The sequence below is a fragment of the Scyliorhinus torazame genome, chromosome 16 (genome assembly GCF_047496885.1).
Source record: "Scyliorhinus torazame isolate Kashiwa2021f chromosome 16, sScyTor2.1, whole genome shotgun sequence".
Lineage (NCBI taxonomy): Eukaryota > Metazoa > Chordata > Chondrichthyes > Carcharhiniformes > Scyliorhinidae > Scyliorhinus > Scyliorhinus torazame.
Window position 1 is genome coordinate 198,437,089 of NC_092722.1, and position 18,923 is coordinate 198,456,011.

Sequence of the window (18,923 nt, forward strand, 5' to 3'; positions counted from 1 at the left end):
TTTCTTAATTACGGACTCAACCTGCAAGTTTACCTTTAGAGAATCCTGGACTAGGACTCCCAAGTCCCTTTGCACTTCAGCATTATGAATTTTGTCACCATTTAGAAAATAGTCCATGCCTCTATTCTTTTTTCCGAAGTGCAAGACCTCGCACTTGCCCACGTTGAATTTCATCAGCCATTTCTTGGACCACTCTCCTAAACTGTCTAAATCTTTCTGCAGCCTCCCCACCTCCTCAATACTACCTGCCCCTCCACCTATCTTTGTATCATCGGCAAACCTAGCCAGAATGCCCCCAGTCCCGTCATCTAGATCGTTAATATATAAAGAGAACAGCTGTGGCCCCAACACTGAACCCTTTGGAAGTGAGCAGGCCACAGGCATATCTCCCACTTCACAAACACTCAGTAAATACTCGTAAGCAGTTCTTAGTTCCACTTTGCAAACATTTACACGGTTCTGAAGCACAAATCCAGCAGATTCCGGTGTCTGCACAAATACTGGACATTGGAATCTATTCCCCCATCACCACTCCCCAGGTGTCAATCCCACCTTCCCCAACACTCCCTTCTCCACTCCCACCATACGCAGCATCAAAAATTAAATCATTCTCAATGTGACTGAAGAGTGCAGGAGAGCATGCCAGGCACACCATCAGGCTGGCCTAACAATCAGGTGCCAGCCTGGTGAAGCTACAATACAGAACTTGCATGCCAAACAGCATAACCAGAGCAAAGGGATTCTACAACCAATGTATCAGATCTAAGCTCTGCAGTCCTGCCACGTCCAGCCGTGAATGGCGGTGGGCAATTAAACAACTCGCTGGAGGAGGAGGCTCCACAAATATCCCCATCCTCAATGATGGAGGAGCCCAGCACATTGGATTGGATTTGTTTACTGTCACGTGTACTGAGGTAGAGTGAAAAATATTTTTCTGCGAGCAGCTCAAATAGATCACTTAGTACATGAAAGAAAAGAAAATACATAATAGGGCAACAAAAGGTACACAATGTAACTACATAGACACCGGCAATGGGTGAAGCATACAGGAGTGGAGTATTGATCAGGTCAGTCCATAACAGGGTCATTCAGGAGTCTGGTAACAGTGGGGAAGAAGCTGTTTTTGATTCTGTTAGTGCGTGTTCTCAGACTTTTGTATCTCCTGCCCGATGGAAGAAGTTGGAATGGATTGGGCTGTGTTCACGACTCTCTGAAGTTTCTTGCGGTCCTGGGCCGAGCAGTTGCCATACCAGGCTGTGATGCAGCCCGATAGGATGCTTTCTATGGTGCATCTGTAAAAGTTGGTAAGAGTCAGTGTGGACATGCCGAATTTCCTTAGTTTCCTGAGGAAGTATAGGCGCTATTGTGCTTTCTTGGTCGTAGCGTCGATGTAGGTGGACCAGGACAGATTTTAGGTGATGCGCACACCTAGGAATTAGTTCAAAGGATAAGGCTGATGCATTTGCAACGATCTTAAGCCTGAAGTGCCAAATGGATGATCCACCATGGCCTCCTCTGGAGGCCCCCAGAATCACAGATGCCAGTCTTTAGTCAATTCGGTTCACACCATGTGTTATAAAACTTGTGAATATAAAACGTACCATGTTTAAATAAATTTGAATTCTTTATTTTGTTCAGAGTGGTTCACAAATATAAAATCAAACCACCAAGTTATGTTACCTGAGATTGAGAAGAAACCCTTGGGGCTGCATGGTACATTCCAGCCCCTACACTGGCCAAAAGACTGAACACTCCAGAATCCTGTCTCAGTGACAGGCTGGATAATCACCCATGTGGGGTTGTGAATCAAGGCTCAGGTCCCCTCGGCTCCAGCGCCAAGGTTGTTGTCGGTGCCCGGGTTGATGCCCCGTGCCAAGGGAGTTTCTCGGGTTGAGTCCCAGTCAGGATATTGTGTAGTGTCGGTCCATGGTGCTGACTATCTCGCTGTCACACTCCAGTCTGTCCAGTACCCTCTGCACTGCAGCCTCACTAACTCCCGCACTGTAACTGTGACGCACACACCTGACGATGTGAGGGAAAGGACAGCCCTTCTCAACATCTACAGAAAACAGAAAAGGAATTAACTAGGAATTATAAAGACAAAGCCAATTATGCAAGATGGTACTTTGAATGCGAATCTTTGCAGGTAATTAAGTCTTTACAGGTCTACCCTCTATCCAATCGCCCCATGACGGTGTCCCCGTCACGGTGTCCCCGTCACTGTGTCCCCGTCACGGTGTCCCCGTCACTGCGTCCCCGTCGCTGAGTCCCCGTCGCTGAGTCCCCGTCGCTGAGTCCCCGTCGCTGAGTCCCCGTCGCTGAGTCCCCGTCACTGCGCCCCCGTCACTGAGTCTCCGTCGCTGCGTCCCCGTCGCTGAGTCCCCGTCGCTGAGTCCCCGTCGCTGTGTCCCCGTCGCTGCGTCCCCGTCGCTGCGTCCCCGTCGCTGCGTCCCCGTCACTGCGTCCCCGTCACTGAGTCTCCGTCACTGAGTCTCCGTCACTGTGTCCCCGTCACGGTGTCCCCGTCACGGTGTCCCCGTCGCTGTGTCCCCGTCGCTGTGTCCCCGTCGCTGTGTCCCCGTCGCTGCGTCCCCGTCGCTGCGTCCCCGTCGCTGCGTCCCCGTCGCTGCGTCTCCGTCACTGAGTCTCCGTCACTGCGTCCCCGTCGCTGCGTCTCCGTCACTGCGTCCCCGTCGCTGCGTCCCCGTCGCTGCGTCCCCGTCGCTGCGTCCCCGTCACTGCGTCCCCGTCACTGAGTCTCCGTCACTGTGTCCCCGTCACTGTGTCCCCGTCACTGCGTCCCCGTCACTGTGTCCCCGTCACTGAGTCTCCGTCACTGTGTCCCCGTCACTGAGTCTCCGTCACTGTGTCCCCGTCACTGAGTCTCCGTCACTGTGTCCCCGTCACTGAGTCTCCGTCACTGTGTCCCCGTCACTGAGTCTCCGTCACTGTGTCCCCGTCACTGAGTCTCCGTCACTGTGTCCCCGTCACGGTGTCCCCGTCACGGTATCCCCGTCACGGTATCCCCGTCACGGTGTCCCCGTCGCTGTGTCCCCGTCGCTGCGTCCCCGTCGCTGCGTCCCCGTCGCTGCGTCCCCGTCGCTGCGTCCCCGTCGCTGCGTCCCCGTCACTGCGTCCCCGTCACTGCGTCCCCGTCACTGCGTCCCCGTCACTGAGTCTCCGTCACTGTGTCCCCGTCACGGTGTCCCCGTCACTGTGTCCCCGTCACTGCGTCCCCGTCACTGCGTCCCCGTCGCTGCGTCCCCGTCACTGCGTCCCCGTCGCTGCGTCCCCGTCACTGCGTCCCCGTCACGGTGTCCCCGTCACTGAGTCTCCGTCACTGTGTCCCCATCACGGTGTCCCCGTCGCTGTGTCCCCGTCGCTGCGTCCCCGTCGCTGCGTCCCCGTCGCTGCGTCCCCGTCGCTGCGTCCCCGTCGCTGCGTCCCCGTCACTGCGTCCCCGTCACTGCGTCCCCGTCACTGCGTCCCCGTCACTGAGTCTCCGTCACTGTGTCCCCGTCACTGAGTCTCCGTCACTGTGTCCCCGTCACTGAGTCTCCGTCACTGTGTCCCCGTCACTGAGTCTCCGTCACTGTGTCCCCGTCACGGTGTCCCCGTCACGGTATCCCCGTCACGGTATCCCCGTCACGGTGTCCCCGTCGCTGTGTCCCCGTCGCTGCGTCCCCGTCGCTGCGTCCCCGTCGCTGCGTCCCCGTCGCTGCGTCCCCGTCGCTGCGTCCCCGTCACTGCGTCCCCGTCACTGCGTCCCCGTCACTGCGTCCCCGTCACTGAGTCTCCGTCACTGTGTCCCCGTCACGGTGTCCCCGTCACTGTGTCCCCGTCACTGCGTCCCCGTCACTGCGTCCCCGTCGCTGCGTCCCCGTCGCTGCGTCCCCGTCGCTGCGTCCCCGTCACTGCGTCCCCGTCACGGTGTCCCCGTCACTGAGTCTCCGTCACTGTGTCCCCATCACGGTGTCCCCGTCGCTGTGTCCCCGTCGCTGCGTCCCCGTCGCTGCGTCCCCGTCGCTGCGTCCCCGTCGCTGCGTCCCCGTCGCTGCGTCCCCGTCACTGCGTCCCCGTCACTGCGTCCCCGTCACGGTGTCCCCGTCGCTGTGTCCCCGTCGCTGCGTCCCCGTCACTGCGTCCCCGTCACTGCGTCCCCGTCACTGAGTCTCCGTCACTGTGTCCCCGTCACGGTGTCCCCGTCACTGTGTCCCCGTCACTGCGTCCCCGTCGCTGCGTCCCCGTCGCTGCGTCCCCGTCGCTGCGTCCCCGTCGCTGCGTCCCCGTCGCTGCGTCCCCGTCGCTGCGTCCCCGTCGCTGCGTCCCCGTCGCTGCGTCCCCGTCGCTGCGTCCCCGTCACTGCGTCCCCGTCACTGCGTCCCCGTCACGGTGTCCCCGTCACGGTGTCCCCGTCACTGAGTCTCCGTCGCTGTGTCCCCGTCGCTGTGTCCCCGTCGCTGCGTCCCCGTCGCTGAGTCTCCGTCACTGTGTCCCCGTCGCTGTGTCCCCGTCGCTGCGCCCCCGTCACTGCGTCCCCGTCACTGAGTCTCCGTCACTGTGTCCCCGTCGCTGTGTCCCCGTCACTGCGTCCCCGTCGCTGAGTCTCCGTCACTGTGTCCCCGTCGCTGTGTCCCCGTCGCTGCGTCCCCGTCGCTGCGCCCCCGTCGCTGCGCCCCCGTCACTGAGTCTCCGTCACTGTGTCCCCGTCACGGTGTCCCCGTCACTGTGTCCCCGTCACTGCGTCCCCGTCACTGCGTCCCCGTCGCTGCGTCCCCGTCACTGCGTCCCCGTCGCTGCGTCCCCGTCGCTGCGTCCCCGTCGCTGCGTCCCCGTCGCTGCGTCCCCGTCGCTGCGTCCCCGTCGCTGCGTCCCCGTCACTGCGTCCCCGTCACTGCGTCCCCGTCACGGTGTCCCCGTCACGGTGTCCCCGTCACTGAGTCTCCGTCGCTGTGTCCCCGTCGCTGTGTCCCCGTCGCTGCGTCCCCGTCGCTGAGTCTCCGTCACTGTGTCCCCGTCGCTGTGTCCCCGTCGCTGCGCCCCCGTCACTGCGTCCCCGTCACTGAGTCTCCGTCACTGTGTCCCCGTCGCTGTGTCCCCGTCACTGCGTCCCCGTCGCTGAGTCTCCGTCACTGTGTCCCCGTCGCTGTGTCCCCGTCGCTGCGTCCCCGTCGCTGCGCCCCCGTCGCTGCGCCCCCGTCGCTGCGCCCCCGTCGCTGCGCCCCCGTCGCTGCGTCCCCGTCACTGCGTCCCCGTCACTGCGTCCCCGTCACTGAGTCCCCGTCACGGTGTCCCCGTCGCTGCGTCCCCGTCGCTGCGTCCCCGTCGCTGCGTCCCCGTCACTGCGTCCCCGTCACTGCGTCCCCGTCACTGCGTCCCCGTCGCTGCGTCCCCGTCGCTGCGTCCCCGTCACTGCGTCCCCGTCACTGTGTCCCCGTCACGGTGTCCCCGTCACGGTGTCCCCGTCACTGAGTCTCCGTCGCTGCGTCCCCGTCACTGCGTCCCCGTCACTGCGTCCCCGTCACTGCGTCCCCGTCACTGCGTCCCCGTCGCTGCGTCCCCGTCACTGCGTCCCCGTCACTGCGTCCCCGTCACGGTGTCCCCGTCACTGAGTCTCCGTCGCTGCGTCCCCGTCACTGCGTCCCCGTCACTGCGTCCCCGTCACGGTGTCCCCGTCGCTGCGTCCCCGTCACTGCGTCCCCGTCGCTGCGTCCCCGTCACTGCGTCCCCGTCACGGTGTCCCCGTCACTGCGTCCCCGTCACTGCGTCCCCGTCACTGAGTCTCCGTCACTGTGTCCCCGTCACTGTGTCCCCGTCACTGCGTCCCCGTCGCTGCGTCCCCGTCGCTGCGTCCCCGTCGCTGCGTCCCCGTCGCTGCGTCCCCGTCACTGCGTCCCCGTCGCTGCGTCCCCGTCACGGTGTCCCCGTCGCTGCGTCCCCGTCACGGTGTCCCCGTCACGGTGTCCCCGTCACTGCGTCCCCGTCACGGTGTCCCCGTCGCTGCGTCCCCGTCGCTGCGTCCCCGTCACTGCGTCCCCGTCACGGTGTCCCCGTCACGGTGTCCCCGTCACTGCGTCCCCGTCACGGTGTCCCCGTCACTGCGTCCCCGTCACGGTGTCCCCGTCACGGTGTCCCCGTCACGGTGTCCCCGTCACTGCGTCCCCGTCACTGCGTCCCCGTCACTGCGTCCCCGTCACGGTGTCCCCGTCACGGTATCCCCGTCACTGTGTCCCCGTCGCTGTGTCCCCGTCGCTGCGTCCCCGTCACTGCGTCCCCGTCGCTGCGTCCCCGTCACGGTGTCCCCGTCACTGCGTCCCCGTCACTGCGTCCCCGTCACTGCGTCCCCGTCACGGTGTCCCCGTCACTGCGTCCCCGTCACTGCGTCCCCGTCACTGCGTCCCCGTCACGGTGTCCCCGTCGCTGTGTCCCCGTCGCTGCGTCCCCGTCACGGTGTCCCCGTCACGGTGTCCCCGTCACTGCGTCCCCGTCACTGCGTCCCCGTCACGGTGTCCCCGTCACTGCGTCCCCGTCACTGCGTCCCCGTCACTGAGTCTCCGTCACTGAGTCTCCGTCACTGCGTCCCCGTCGCTGCGTCCCCGTCACGGTGTCCCCGTCACTGTGTCCCCGTCACTGAGTCTCCGTCACTGTGTCCCCGTCACGGTGTCCCCGTCGCTGTGTCCCCGTCGCTGCGTCCCCGTCGCTGCGTCCCCGTCACGGTGTCCCCGTCACTGAGTCTCCGTCACTGCGTCCCCGTCACGGTGTCCCCGTCACGGTATCCCCGTCACTGTGTCCCCGTCACGGTGTCCCCGTCACTGCGTCCCCGTCGCTGCGTCCCCGTCGCTGCGTCCCCGTCGCTGCGTCCCCGTCACTGCGTCCCCGTCACTGCGTCCCCGTCACGGTGTCCCCGTCACTGAGTCTCCGTCACTGCGTCCCCGTCACTGCGTCCCCGTCACGGTATCCCCGTCACTGCGTCCCCGTCGCTGTGTCCCCGTCACGGTGTCCCCGTCACTGAGTCTCCGTCACGGTGTCCCCGTCACGGTATCCCCGTCACTGAGTCTCCGTCACGGTGTCCCCGTCACTGTGTCCCCGTCACTGAGTCTCCGTCACTGCGTCCCCGTCACTGCGTCCCCGTCACTGCGTCCCCGTCGCTGAGTCCCCGTCACTGCGTCCCCGTCGCTGCGTCCCCGTCACTGAGTCTCCGTCACTGAGTCTCCGTCACTGAGTCCCCGTCACTGAGTCCCCGTCACTGAGTCCCCGTCGCTGCGTCCCCGTCACTGCGTCCCCGTCACTGCGTCCCCGTCGCTGCGTCCCCGTCACTGCGTCCCCGTCACTGCGTCCCCGTCACTGAGTCTCCGTCACTGTGTCCCCGTCACGGTGTCCCCGTCACTGTGTCCCCGTCGCTGCGTCCCCGTCACGGTGTCCCCGTCACTGAGTCTCCGTCACTGCGTCCCCGTCACGGTGTCCCCGTCGCTGCGTCCCCGTCACGGTGTCCCCGTCACTGAGTCTCCGTCACTGTGTCCCCGTCACTGAGTCTCCGTCACTGTGTCCCCGTCACGGTGTCCCCGTCACGGTGTCCCCGTCACTGAGTCTCCGTCACTGCGTCCCCGTCACTGCGTCCCCGTCACGGTATCCCCGTCACTGAGTCTCCGTCACTGCGTCCCCGTCACTGCGTCCCCGTCACGGTATCCCCGTCACTGAGTCTCCGTCACTGTGTCCCCGTCACGGTGTCCCCGTCACGGTGTCCCCGTCACTGAGTCTCCGTCACTGCGTCCCCGTCACTGCGTCCCCGTCACGGTATCCCCGTCACTGCGTCCCCGTCACTGTGTCCCCGTCGCTGCGTCCCCGTCGCTGTGTCCCCGTCACTGCGTCCCCGTCACTGTGTCCCCGTCGCTGCGTCCCCGTCGCTGTGTCTCCGTCACTGAGTCTCCGTCACTGCGTCCCCGTCACGGTGTCCCCGTCACTGTGTCCCCGTCGCTGCGTCCCCGTCGCTGTGTCCCCGTCACGGTGTCCCCGTCGCTGCGTCCCCGTCACTGTGTCTCCGTCGCTGTGTCCCCGTCACGGTGTCCCCGTCGCTGCGTCCCCGTCACTGTGTCTCCGTCACTGCGTCCCCGTCACGGTGTCCCCGTCGCTGCGTCCCCGTCACTGTGTCTCCGTCGCTGTGTCCCCGTCACGGTGTCCCCGTCGCTGCGTCCCCGTCACTGTGTCTCCGTCACTGCGTCCCCGTCACGGTGTCCCCGTCGCTGAGTCCCCGTCACTGTGTCTCCGTCGCTGTGTCCCCGTCACGGTGTCCCCGTCACTGTGTCTCCGTCGCTGTGTCCCCGTCACGGTGTCCCCGTCACGGTGTCCCCGTCACTGTGTCTCCGTCACTGCGTCCCCGTCACGGTATCCCCGTCACTGAGTCTCCGTCACTGCGTCCCCGTCACTGAGTCTCCGTCACTGCGTCCCCGTCACGGTGTCCCCGTCACTGTGTCTCCGTCACTGTGTCCCCGTCGCTGTGTCCCCGTCACGGTGTCCCCGTCACTGTGTCCCCGTCGCTGCGTCCCCGTCACGGTGTCCCCGTCACTGAGTCTCCGTCACTGCGTCCCCGTCACGGTGTCCCCGTCGCTGTGTCCCCGTCACGGTGTCCCCGTCACTGAGTCCCCGTCACTGAGTCTCCGTCGCTGCGTCCCCGTCACGGTGTCCCCGTCACTGAGTCTCCGTCACTGAGTCTCCGTCACTGTGTCCCCGTCACGGTGTCCCCGTCACTGAGTCCCCGTCACTGAGTCTCCGTCACTGCGTCCCCGTCACTGCGTCCCCGTCACGGTATCCCCGTCACTGAGTCTCCGTCACTGAGTCTCCGTCACTGAGTCTCCGTCACTGAGTCCCCGTCACTGAGTCCCCGTCACTGAGTCCCCGTCACTGAGTCTCCGTCACTGAGTCCCCGTCACGGTGTCCCCGTCACTGCGTCCCCGTCACTGCGTCCCCGTCGCTGAGTCTCCGTCACTGTGTCCCCGTCACGGTGTCCCCGTCACTGTGTCCCCGTCGCTGCGTCCCCGTCGCTGCGTCCCCGTCGCTGCGTCCCCGTCGCTGCGTCCCCGTCACTGTGTCCCCGTCACGGTGTCCCCGTCACTGCGTCCCCGTCACTGCGTCCCCGTCACTGCGTCCCCGTCACTGCGTCCCCGTCACTGAGTCTCCGTCACTGCGTCCCCGTCGCTGTGTCCCCGTCGCTGCGTCCCCGTCGCTGCGTCCCCGTCACGGTGTCCCCGTCACTGTGTCCCCGTCGCTGCGTCCCCGTCACGGTGTCCCCGTCACTGAGTCTCCGTCACTGCGTCCCCGTCGCTGTGTCCCCGTCGCTGCGTCCCCGTCGCTGCGTCCCCGTCACGGTGTCCCCGTCACTGAGTCCCCGTCACTGAGTCTCCGTCACTGCGTCCCCGTCACTGCGTCCCCGTCGCTGCGCCCCCGTCGCTGTGTCCCCGTCACTGTGTCCCCGTCACGGTGTCCCCGTCACGGTGTCCCCGTCACTGAGTCTCCGTCACTGAGTCTCCGTCGCTGTGTCCCCGTCGCTGCGTCCCCGTCACGGTGTCCCCGTCACTGAGTCCCCGTCACTGAGTCTCCGTCGCTGCGTCCCCGTCACGGTGTCCCCGTCACTGAGTCTCCGTCACTGAGTCTCCGTCGCTGCGTCCCCGTCACGGTGTCCCCGTCACTGAGTCCCCGTCACTGAGTCTCCGTCGCTGCGTCCCCGTCACGGTGTCCCCGTCGCTGCGTCCCCGTCGCTGCGTCCCCGTCACGGTGTCCCCGTCACTGAGTCTCCGTCACTGCGTCCCCGTCACGGTGTCCCCGTCACTGTGTCCCCGTCGCTGCGTCCCCGTCACGGTGTCCCCGTCACTGAGTCTCCGTCACTGCGTCCCCGTCACTGAGTCCCCGTCACTGAGTCTCCGTCACTGCGTCCCCGTCACGGTGTCCCCGTCGCTGTGTCCCCGTCGCTGCGTCCCCGTCGCTGCGTCCCCGTCGCTGCGTCCCCGTCACGGTGTCCCCGTCGCTGTGTCCCCGTCGCTGTGTCCCCGTCACTGCGTCCCCGTCACTGAGTCCCCGTCACTGAGTCTCCGTCACTGCGTCCCCGTCACGGTGTCCCCGTCACTGAGTCTCCGTCACTGAGTCTCCGTCACTGCGTCCCCGTCGCTGCGTCCCCGTCGCTGTGTCCCCGTCACGGTGTCCCCGTCGCTGCGTCCCCGTCGCTGCGTCCCCGTCACTGAGTCTCCGTCACTGAGTCTCCGTCACTGTGTCCCCGTCGCTGCGTCCCCGTCACTGAGTCTCCGTCACTGAGTCTCCGTCACTGTGTCCCCGTCACTGAGTCTCCGTCGCTGTGTCCCCGTCACGGTGTCCCCGTCGCTGCGTCCCCGTCGCTGCGTCCCCGTCGCTGCGTCCCCGTCACTGAGTCTCCGTCACTGTGTCCCCGTCGCTGCGTCCCCGTCACTGCGTCCCCGTCGCTGCGTCCCCGTCACTGCGTCCCCGTCACGGTGTCCCCGTCACTGCGTCCCCGTCACGGTGTCCCCGTCACTGCGTCCCCGTCACGGTGTCCCCGTCACTGCGTCCCCGTCACTGCGTCCCCGTCGCTGCGTCCCCGTCACTGCGTCCCCGTCACGGTGTCCCCGTCACGGTGTCCCCGTCACGGTGTCCCCGTCACTGCGTCCCCGTCACTGCGTCCCCGTCACGGTGTCCCCGTCACTGCGTCCCCGTCACTGAGTCTCCGTCACTGAGTCCCCGTCGCTGCGTCCCCGTCGCTGCGTCCCCGTCGCTGCGTCCCCGTCGCTGCGTCCCCGTCGCTGCGTCCCCGTCACTGCGTCCCCGTCACTGAGTCTCCGTCACTGTGTCCCCGTCGCTGTGTCTCCGTCACTGTGTCCCCGTCACTGAGTCTCCGTCACTGTGTCCCCGTCGCTGCGTCCCCGTCACTGCGTCCCCGTCGCTGCGTCCCCGTCACTGCGTCCCCGTCACGGTGTCCCCGTCACTGAGTCTCCGTCACTGAGTCTCCGTCACTGTGTCCCCGTCACTGAGTCTCCGTCACTGTGTCCCCGTCGCTGTGTCCCCGTCGCTGCGTCCCCGTCACTGCGTCCCCGTCACTGCGTCCCCGTCACTGCGTCCCCGTCACTGCGTCCCCGTCACTGCGTCCCCGTCACTGCGTCCCCGTCACTGCGTCCCCGTCACTGAGTCTCCGTCACTGAGTCTCCGTCACTGAGTCTCCGTCACGGTGTCCCCGTCACTGCGTCCCCGTCACTGCGTCCCCGTCACTGAGTCTCCGTCACTGCGTCCCCGTCGCTGCGTCCCCGTCACGGTGTCCCCGTCACTGCGTCCCCGTCACTGCGTCCCCGTCACTGCGTCCCCGTCGCTGCGTCCCCGTCACTGCGTCCCCGTCACTGCGTCCCCGTCACTGCGTCCCCGTCGCTGTGTCCCCGTCACTGAGTCCCCGTCACTGCGTCTCCGTCACTGCGTCCCCGTCACTGCGTCCCCGTCACTGCGTCCCCGTCGCTGCGTCCCCGTCGCTGCGTCCCCGTCACTGCGTCCCCGTCACTGCGTCCCCGTCACTGCGTCCCCGTCGCTGTGTCTCCGTCCCTGCGTCCCCGTCACTGCGTCTCCGTCCCTGCGTCCCCGTCACGGTGTCCCCGTCACGGTGTCCCCGTCACGGTGTCCCCGTCACTGTGTCCCCGTCACGGTGTCCCCGTCACTGAGTCTCCGTCACTGCGTCCCCGTCACTGCGTCCCCGTCACTGCGTCCCCGTCGCTGTGTCCCCGTCACTGAGTCTCCGTCACTGAGTCTCCGTCACTGTGTCCCCGTCACGGTGTCCCCGTCACTGTGTCCCCGTCACGGTGTCCCCGTCACTGCGTCCCCGTCACTGCGTCCCCGTCACTGCGTCCCCGTCGCTGTGTCCCCGTCACGGTGTCCCCGTCACGGTGTCCCCGTCACTGAGTCTCCGTCACTGAGTCTCCGTCACTGCGTCCCCGTCACTGCGTCCCCGTCGCTGTGTCCCCGTCACTGCGTCCCCGTCACTGCGTCCCCGTCGCTGTGTCCCCGTCACTGTGTCCCCGTCGCTGCGTCTCCGTCACTGAGTCTCCGTCACTGAGTCTCCGTCACTGCGTCCCCGTCACTGCGTCCCCGTCACGGTGTCCCCGTCGCTGTGTCCCCGTCGCTGCGTCCCCGTCGCTGCGTCCCCGTCACGGTGTCCCCGTCACTGAGTCTCCGTCACTGCGTCCCCGTCGCTGCGTCCCCGTCGCTGCGTCCCCGTCACTGCGTCCCCGTCGCTGAGTCTCCGTCACTGCGTCCCCGTCACGGTGTCCCCGTCGCTGTGTCCCCGTCGCTGCGTCCCCGTCGCTGTGTCCCCGTCACGGTGTCCCCGTCACTGAGTCTCCGTCGCTGCGTCCCCGTCGCTGCGTCCCCGTCACTGAGTCCCCGTCACTGCGTCCCCGTCACTGCGTCCCCGTCACTGAGTCTCCGTCACTGTGTCCCCGTCACGGTGTCCCCGTCACGGTGTCCCCGTCACTGTGTCCCCGTCACTGCGTCCCCGTCACGGTGTCCCCGTCACTGCGTCCCCGTCACTGCGTCCCCGTCACTGCGTCCCCGTCACTGCGTCCCCGTCACTGTGTCCCCGTCGCTGTGTCCCCGTCGCTGTGTCCCCGTCACTGAGTCTCCGTCACTGCGTCCCCGTCGCTGCGTCCCCGTCGCTGCGTCCCCGTCGCTGCGTCCCCGTCACTGCGTCCCCGTCACTGCGTCCCCGTCACTGCGTCCCCGTCACTGAGTCTCCGTCACTGAGTCTCCGTCACTGCGTCCCCGTCGCTGCGTCCCCGTCACTGCGTCCCCGTCACTGCGTCCCCGTCACTGAGTCTCCGTCACGGTGTCCCCGTCACTGCGTCCCCGTCACTGCGTCCCCGTCGCTGCGTCCCCGTCGCTGCGTCCCCGTCACGGTGTCCCCGTCGCTGCGTCCCCGTCACGGTGTCCCCGTCACTGAGTCTCCGTCACTGCGTCCCCGTCACGGTGTCCCCGTCGCTGCGTCCCCGTCACGGTGTCCCCGTCACTGAGTCTCCGTCACTGCGTCCCCGTCGCTGTGTCCCCGTCGCTGCGTCCCCGTCGCTGCGTCCCCGTCACGGTGTCCCCGTCACTGAGTCTCCGTCACTGCGTCCCCGTCACGGTGTCCCCGTCGCTGCGTCCCCGTCGCTGCGTCCCCGTCACGGTATCCCCGTCACTGAGTCCCCGTCACTGCGTCCCCGTCACTGCGTCCCCGTCACTGAGTCTCCGTCACTGTGTCCCCGTCACGGTGTCCCCGTCACTGAGTCTCCGTCACTGCGTCCCCGTCACTGCGTCCCCGTCACGGTGTCCCCGTCACTGTGTCCCCGTCACTGTGTCCCCGTCACTGCGTCCCCGTCACTGTGTCCCCGTCGCTGCGTCCCCGTCACGGTGTCCCCGTCACTGCGTCCCCGTCACTGAGTCTCCGTCACTGCGTCCCCGTCACTGAGTCTCCGTCACTGCGTCCCCGTCGCTGCGTCCCCGTCACTGTGTCCCCGTCACTGTGTCCCCGTCGCTGCGTCCCCGTCACTGTGTCCCCGTCACTGCGTCCCCGTCACTGTGTCCCCGTCGCTGCGTCCCCGTCACGGTGTCCCCGTCGCTGAGTCCCCGTCGCTGAGTCTCCGTCGCTGCGTCCCCGTCGCTGCGTCCCCGTCACTGTGTCCCCGTCACGGTGTCCCCGTCACTGCGTCCCCGTCACTGAGTCTCCGTCACTGTGTCCCCGTCACGGTGTCCCCGTCACTGAGTCTCCGTCACTGCGTCCCCGTCACGGTGTCCCCGTCACTGCGTCCCCGTCGCTGCGTCCCCGTCACTGCGTCCCCGTCACTGTGTCCCCGTCACTGAGTCTCCGTCACTGAGTCTCCGTCGCTGCGTCCCCGTCACTGAGTCTCCGTCACTGAGTCTCCGTCACTGAGTCTCCGTCGCTGCGTCCCCGTCACTGAGTCTCCGTCACTGTGTCCCCGTCACGGTGTCCCCGTCACTGCGTCCCCGTCACTGAGTCTCCGTCACTGAGTCTCCGTCACTGTGTCCCCGTCACTGTGTCCCCGTCACGGTGTCCCCGTCGCTGCGTCCCCGTCACGGTGTCCCCGTCACTGCGTCCCCGTCACTGAGTCTCCGTCACTGTGTCCCCGTCACGGTGTCCCCGTCACTGAGTCTCCGTCACTGTGTCCCCGTCACGGTGTCCCCGTCGCTGTGTCCCCGTCGCTGCGTCCCCGTCACGGTATCCCCGTCACTGTGTCCCCGTCGCTGAGTCTCCGTCACTGTGTCCCCGTCACGGTGTCCCCGTCGCTGCGTCCCCGTCACTGCGTCCCCGTCGCTGCGTCCCCGTCACTGCGTCCCCGTCACTGAGTCTCCGTCACTGAGTCTCCGTCGCTGCGTCCCCGTCTCTGCGTCCCCGTCACTGAGTCCCCGTCACTGAGTCCCCGTCGCTGAGTCTCCGTCACTGAGTCTCCGTCGCTGCGTCCCCGTCTCTGCGTCCCCGTCACTGCGTCCCCGTCACTGTGTCCCCGTCGCTGAGTCTCCGTCGCTGTGTCCCCGTCGCTGCGTCCCCGTCGCTGCGTCCCCGTCTCTGCGTCCCCGTCACTGTGTCCCCGTCACTGCGTCCCCGTCACTGCGTCCCCGTCACGGTGTCCCCGTCACTGTGTCCCCGTCACTGCGTCCCCGTCGCTGCGTCCCCGTCGCTGCGTCCCCGTCGCTGCGTCCCCGTCGCTGCGTCCCCGTCGCTGCGTCCCCGTCACGGTGTCCCCGTCACGGTGTCCCCGTCACTGAGTCTCCGTCACTGAGTCCCCGTCACGGCGTCCCCGTCACTGTGTCCCCGTCACTGTGTCCCCGTCACTGTGTCCCCGTCGCTGCGTCCCCGTCGCTGCGTCCCCGTCGCTGCGTCCCCGTCGCTGCGTCCCCGTCGCTGCGTCCCCGTCAAGGTGTCCCCGTCACTGCGTCCCCGTCGCTGCGTCCCCGTCACGGTGTCCCCGTCACGGTGTCCCCGTCACTGAGTCTCCGTCACTGTGTCCCCGTCACGGTGTCCCCGTCGCTGTGTCCCCGTCGCTGCGTCCCCGTCGCTGCGTCCCCGTCACTGCGTCCCCGTCACTGCGTCCCCGTCACTGCGTCCCCGTCGCTGCGTCCCCGTCGCTGCGTCCCCGTCGCTGCGTCCCCGTCACGGTGTCCCCGTCACTGCGTCCCCGTCGCTGCGTCCCCGTCACTGCGTCCCCGTCACTGCGTCCCCGTCACTGCGTCCCCGTCACGGTGTCCCCGTCACGGTGTCCCCGTCACTGAGTCTCCGTCACTGTGTCCCCGTCACGGTGTCCCCGTCAAGGTATCCCCGTCGCTGCGTCCCCGTCGCTGTGTCCCCGTCGCTGCGTCCCCGTCACGGTATCCCCGTCGCTGCGTCCCCGTCACGGTGTCCCCGTCACTGCGTCCCCGTCGCTGTGTCCCCGTCACGGTGTCCCCGTCACGGTATCCCCGTCGCTGCGTCCCCGTCGCTGCGTCCCCGTCACTGCGTCCCCGTCACTGCGTCCCCGTCGCTGTGTCCCCGTCGCTGCGTCCCCGTCACGGTGTCCCCGTCGCTGCGTCCCCGTCGCTGCGTCCCCGTCGCTGTGTCCCCGTCACGGTGTCCCCGTCACTGCGTCCCCGTCACTGCGTCCCCGTCGCTGCGTCCCCGTCACGGTGTCCCCGTCGCTGCGTCCCCGTCACGGTGTCCCCGTCACTGCGTCCCCGTCGCTGTGTCCCCGTCGCTGTGTCCCCGTCGCTGCGTCCCCGTCGCTGCGTCCCCGTCGCTGCGTCCCCGTCACGGTGTCCCCGTCGCTGCGTCCCCGTCGCTGCGTCCCCGTCGCTGCGTCCCCGTCACTGCGTCCCCGTCACTGCGTCCCCGTCACTGCGTCCCCGTCGCTGCGTCCCCGTCACTGCGTCCCCGTCGCTGCGTCCCCGTCACTGCGTCCCCGTCACTGCGTCCCCGTCACTGCGTCCCCGTCACTGCGTCCCCGTCACTGTGTCGCTGTCACTCACCCAGAGGAGCTTCATGTACAGGAAGAGGTCTAACAAAGGCAACAAGATTGAGAGGAGATGGTACTGACATTTTGGTCGTGTGGAATCATCTTGCACGATTTTTCGAGTCACATTGTGTAGTTCCTTCTCCGCATCAGTCACCTTTACGATGCACAAACGGATAAACAGCCTTAGTATGTCAGTCTGTGTAACCAATACCGCCCCCCACCCCCTCGGACTTCGGCTCTCGCGCTGCGTGCACTGGTATAATTTATTTTTTAAAATCTGTTCATTAAGAATTTTTTCATAAAAATCAGAACAACCCAAAACAATCAAACAGAAAAATAGAAGAGAAGACAAAATTTTTAAAAAGGAAAAAAGACACAGACGCTCGTAATTAACTTAAATCCAGAAACTGACGTCCGGTGGCGACAGCGAGCTGTGCGGCCGACAAACGGTGGCTCCCGCCCCGAAACTTCTTTTTAGACCTTTCTGACCCAAGGAAAAAAGCAAACGTCCCGACCTTCCCCCCTCCCCCCATCAACAACCCGTCTGATCTGGGATGGGGGCGAACCACCAGATGCAACATCGGAGCCAGGGACCAACGTGGCAACATCGGAGCCAGGGACCAACGTGGCAACATCGGAGCCAGGGACCAACGTGGCAACATCGGAGCCAGGGACCAACGTGGCAACATCGGAGCCAGGGACCAACGTGGCAACGGGAATCCCAAACATGGCGGGTCAGCAGAGCCGCCAACGCCGTCGGCGATGGAGAGGCTGATGAAGTCCATCTCGACGGCTCTCCTAAAGGGAGTAAATAGGGAGGCAGTAAAGGAGGACTTCATGTCGGTGACGAAGACGGCAATCGAGGCCGCTCTGGCCCCCATACGCGGATCGATGGACAGGACGGAGGGACAGCTGGAGGTCCAAAGAGCGACGATCCTGGAAGTGGACAAAGCGGACATCGAGCAAGATGAATGAATCGCCTCGCTCAAGGACGGGATAATGAGGTTAGCGGCGACCCGAAAGACACTGAAGGCCAAGACAGGTCAGCTAGAGAACCGGTCCTGGCGCCCGGTGAGGGTAGAGGACAGCGATCCCCGGGAATCCTTTTATTAATTCAAATCGCCGCACCCCTGGCCATACCATCGAAACTCGAATGAAAGACCTGACCTACCCACCCTTTGCGCAGGCTTCTAACCTGCGAATGGGTTTCTTGCAAAACCACCATGTCCGAGTTCAAACTCTTAAGGTGAGAAATGCCCTTGATCCTTTCACTGGGCAAATTCAAACCCCTAACCTTCCAGGTGACCAAACAAATTGGAGGTTTCCCACTCCCCCCAATCCTGAGTCAGCCATTTCTACCGGAGAGATTACCCAAGGCACAGCAGCAAATCCACCCAACATGGCCAAGAAACTCAACTCAAAAGACTGGACAAAGAAAAATCTACAGACACCGTCAGCAAACTAACCATAGGCCCCCCCACCCCCCAACGCCATTGCCCTTGAATATAAAAATACCCAATATAAATAGAAGCGAGGCAAACAAAAAATACGAAAGTCTAAAAGTCTACAAACCCAAACAAGGCAAAATCTCAAAGCTCTAGAAGAATCACTATAATGGGCAGCAGTGAACCCTTCAAAACCATTCCCGTTAACCAACTCTTTAGTTAGCAGGGCGGTCCCCGACTAGAGAAAAATAAAAAGATATAAACAACAAAATACCAAAACCCTATATACCTTGCACACCAAAAGGAGGCTAGATATTATCATAAGGAACAGAACTCCACGTAGAGTAAGACCCCAAATCTAAACAAAAGCTATAAGAACTCAACTCCAACAAGAAAAAACCAGAACAAACAAGAAACCCCAGCATTATAACAATTAAACATGTCCGTCGACAGAACCACAAACACACTTATAAGCCCAACTTGTGTCTTTCAAGGAAACAATCCACCTCTCCTGGCGCAGTAAAGAAATAGTCTTTTTCCTTGAAAGGAACTCTTGAGCTGAGCTGGATAGACCGAACCAAACCGGACTCCACTCTATAATATAGGGCGGCCTTGACTCCATTGAACATGGCCCTCTTCTTTGCTAGCTCCGCAACCATGTCCTGATACAACCAGATGGAGTGGCCTTCCCAAGTCGCAGTGCTCCTTTGCCCATTGCAAAACCCTCTCCTCCTTGACACTGAGGAACCTCACCATCACCGCAAGCGGTGGATCTTCAGGACGAGGCCTTGGCTGAAGTATACTAAGGGCTTGGCCCAATTCAGGCAGGGATGTGAATCCACCCTCACCCACCATCTTGCCGAACGTGTCCGAGAAGTACTCCGTGGGCATTGGGCCCTCCATCGCTTCTGGAAACCCCACAGTCCAAATATTGTGCCGCCCGGACCTATTTACTAGGTCATTCATCTTGGCTCTCCGCAATCCGTTTCTTTTGATCACTGAAGACAATCCGGTCAGTGTGGCCGGACAAGGCCAGCTCCATCTCTTTGATTGTGCCGCCCTGGGCTTAGTTTTCCCCAGAGCCGCTCGAATGGAGCCAAGGTCTCTTCAATTGATTCCTCGAGGTCTTCTGACACAATTCGTCGGAGTTTTTCGAATTCCTGCACCAAGACACTAGATAGCAGCTCGGCTGTTAGTGGAGTGGATGGAGCGGCAGAAATTGACCCCGCCATTTTACTTGCCGATGAGCACCGAGAGGCCTCACACTCCGTCGACGAGTTTCTGCTCGCAGCCTTCCTTTCCTTGTTTTTTTTGGGGCATTTCAGTCATCAAAGACCTTTATTACAATAATGATGTGGGTTTCCGAGAGTAAACATTCAGGTGACACTACCACAGGGGGCATTACACCAACTCATATTGATGGGAAATGTTCAGACTGGAGTCCAGTTACTAGTGGTGTACC

The 18,923-nt window shown here is 64.1% G+C and overlaps 1 long non-coding RNA gene across 1 annotated transcript; it reads right to left on the reverse strand.

The window, feature by feature from the left end:
- Positions 1-1,611: 1,611 nt before the first annotated feature.
- Positions 1,612-16,280, reverse strand: LOC140393377 (uncharacterized). The gene is made up of 2 exons (XR_011935584.1): positions 16,098-16,280; positions 1,612-2,059 (listed from the first exon to the last, which is right to left on the reverse strand). It is a non-coding gene; the product is annotated as an uncharacterized lncRNA (long non-coding RNA).
- Positions 16,281-18,923: the final 2,643 nt, after the last annotated feature.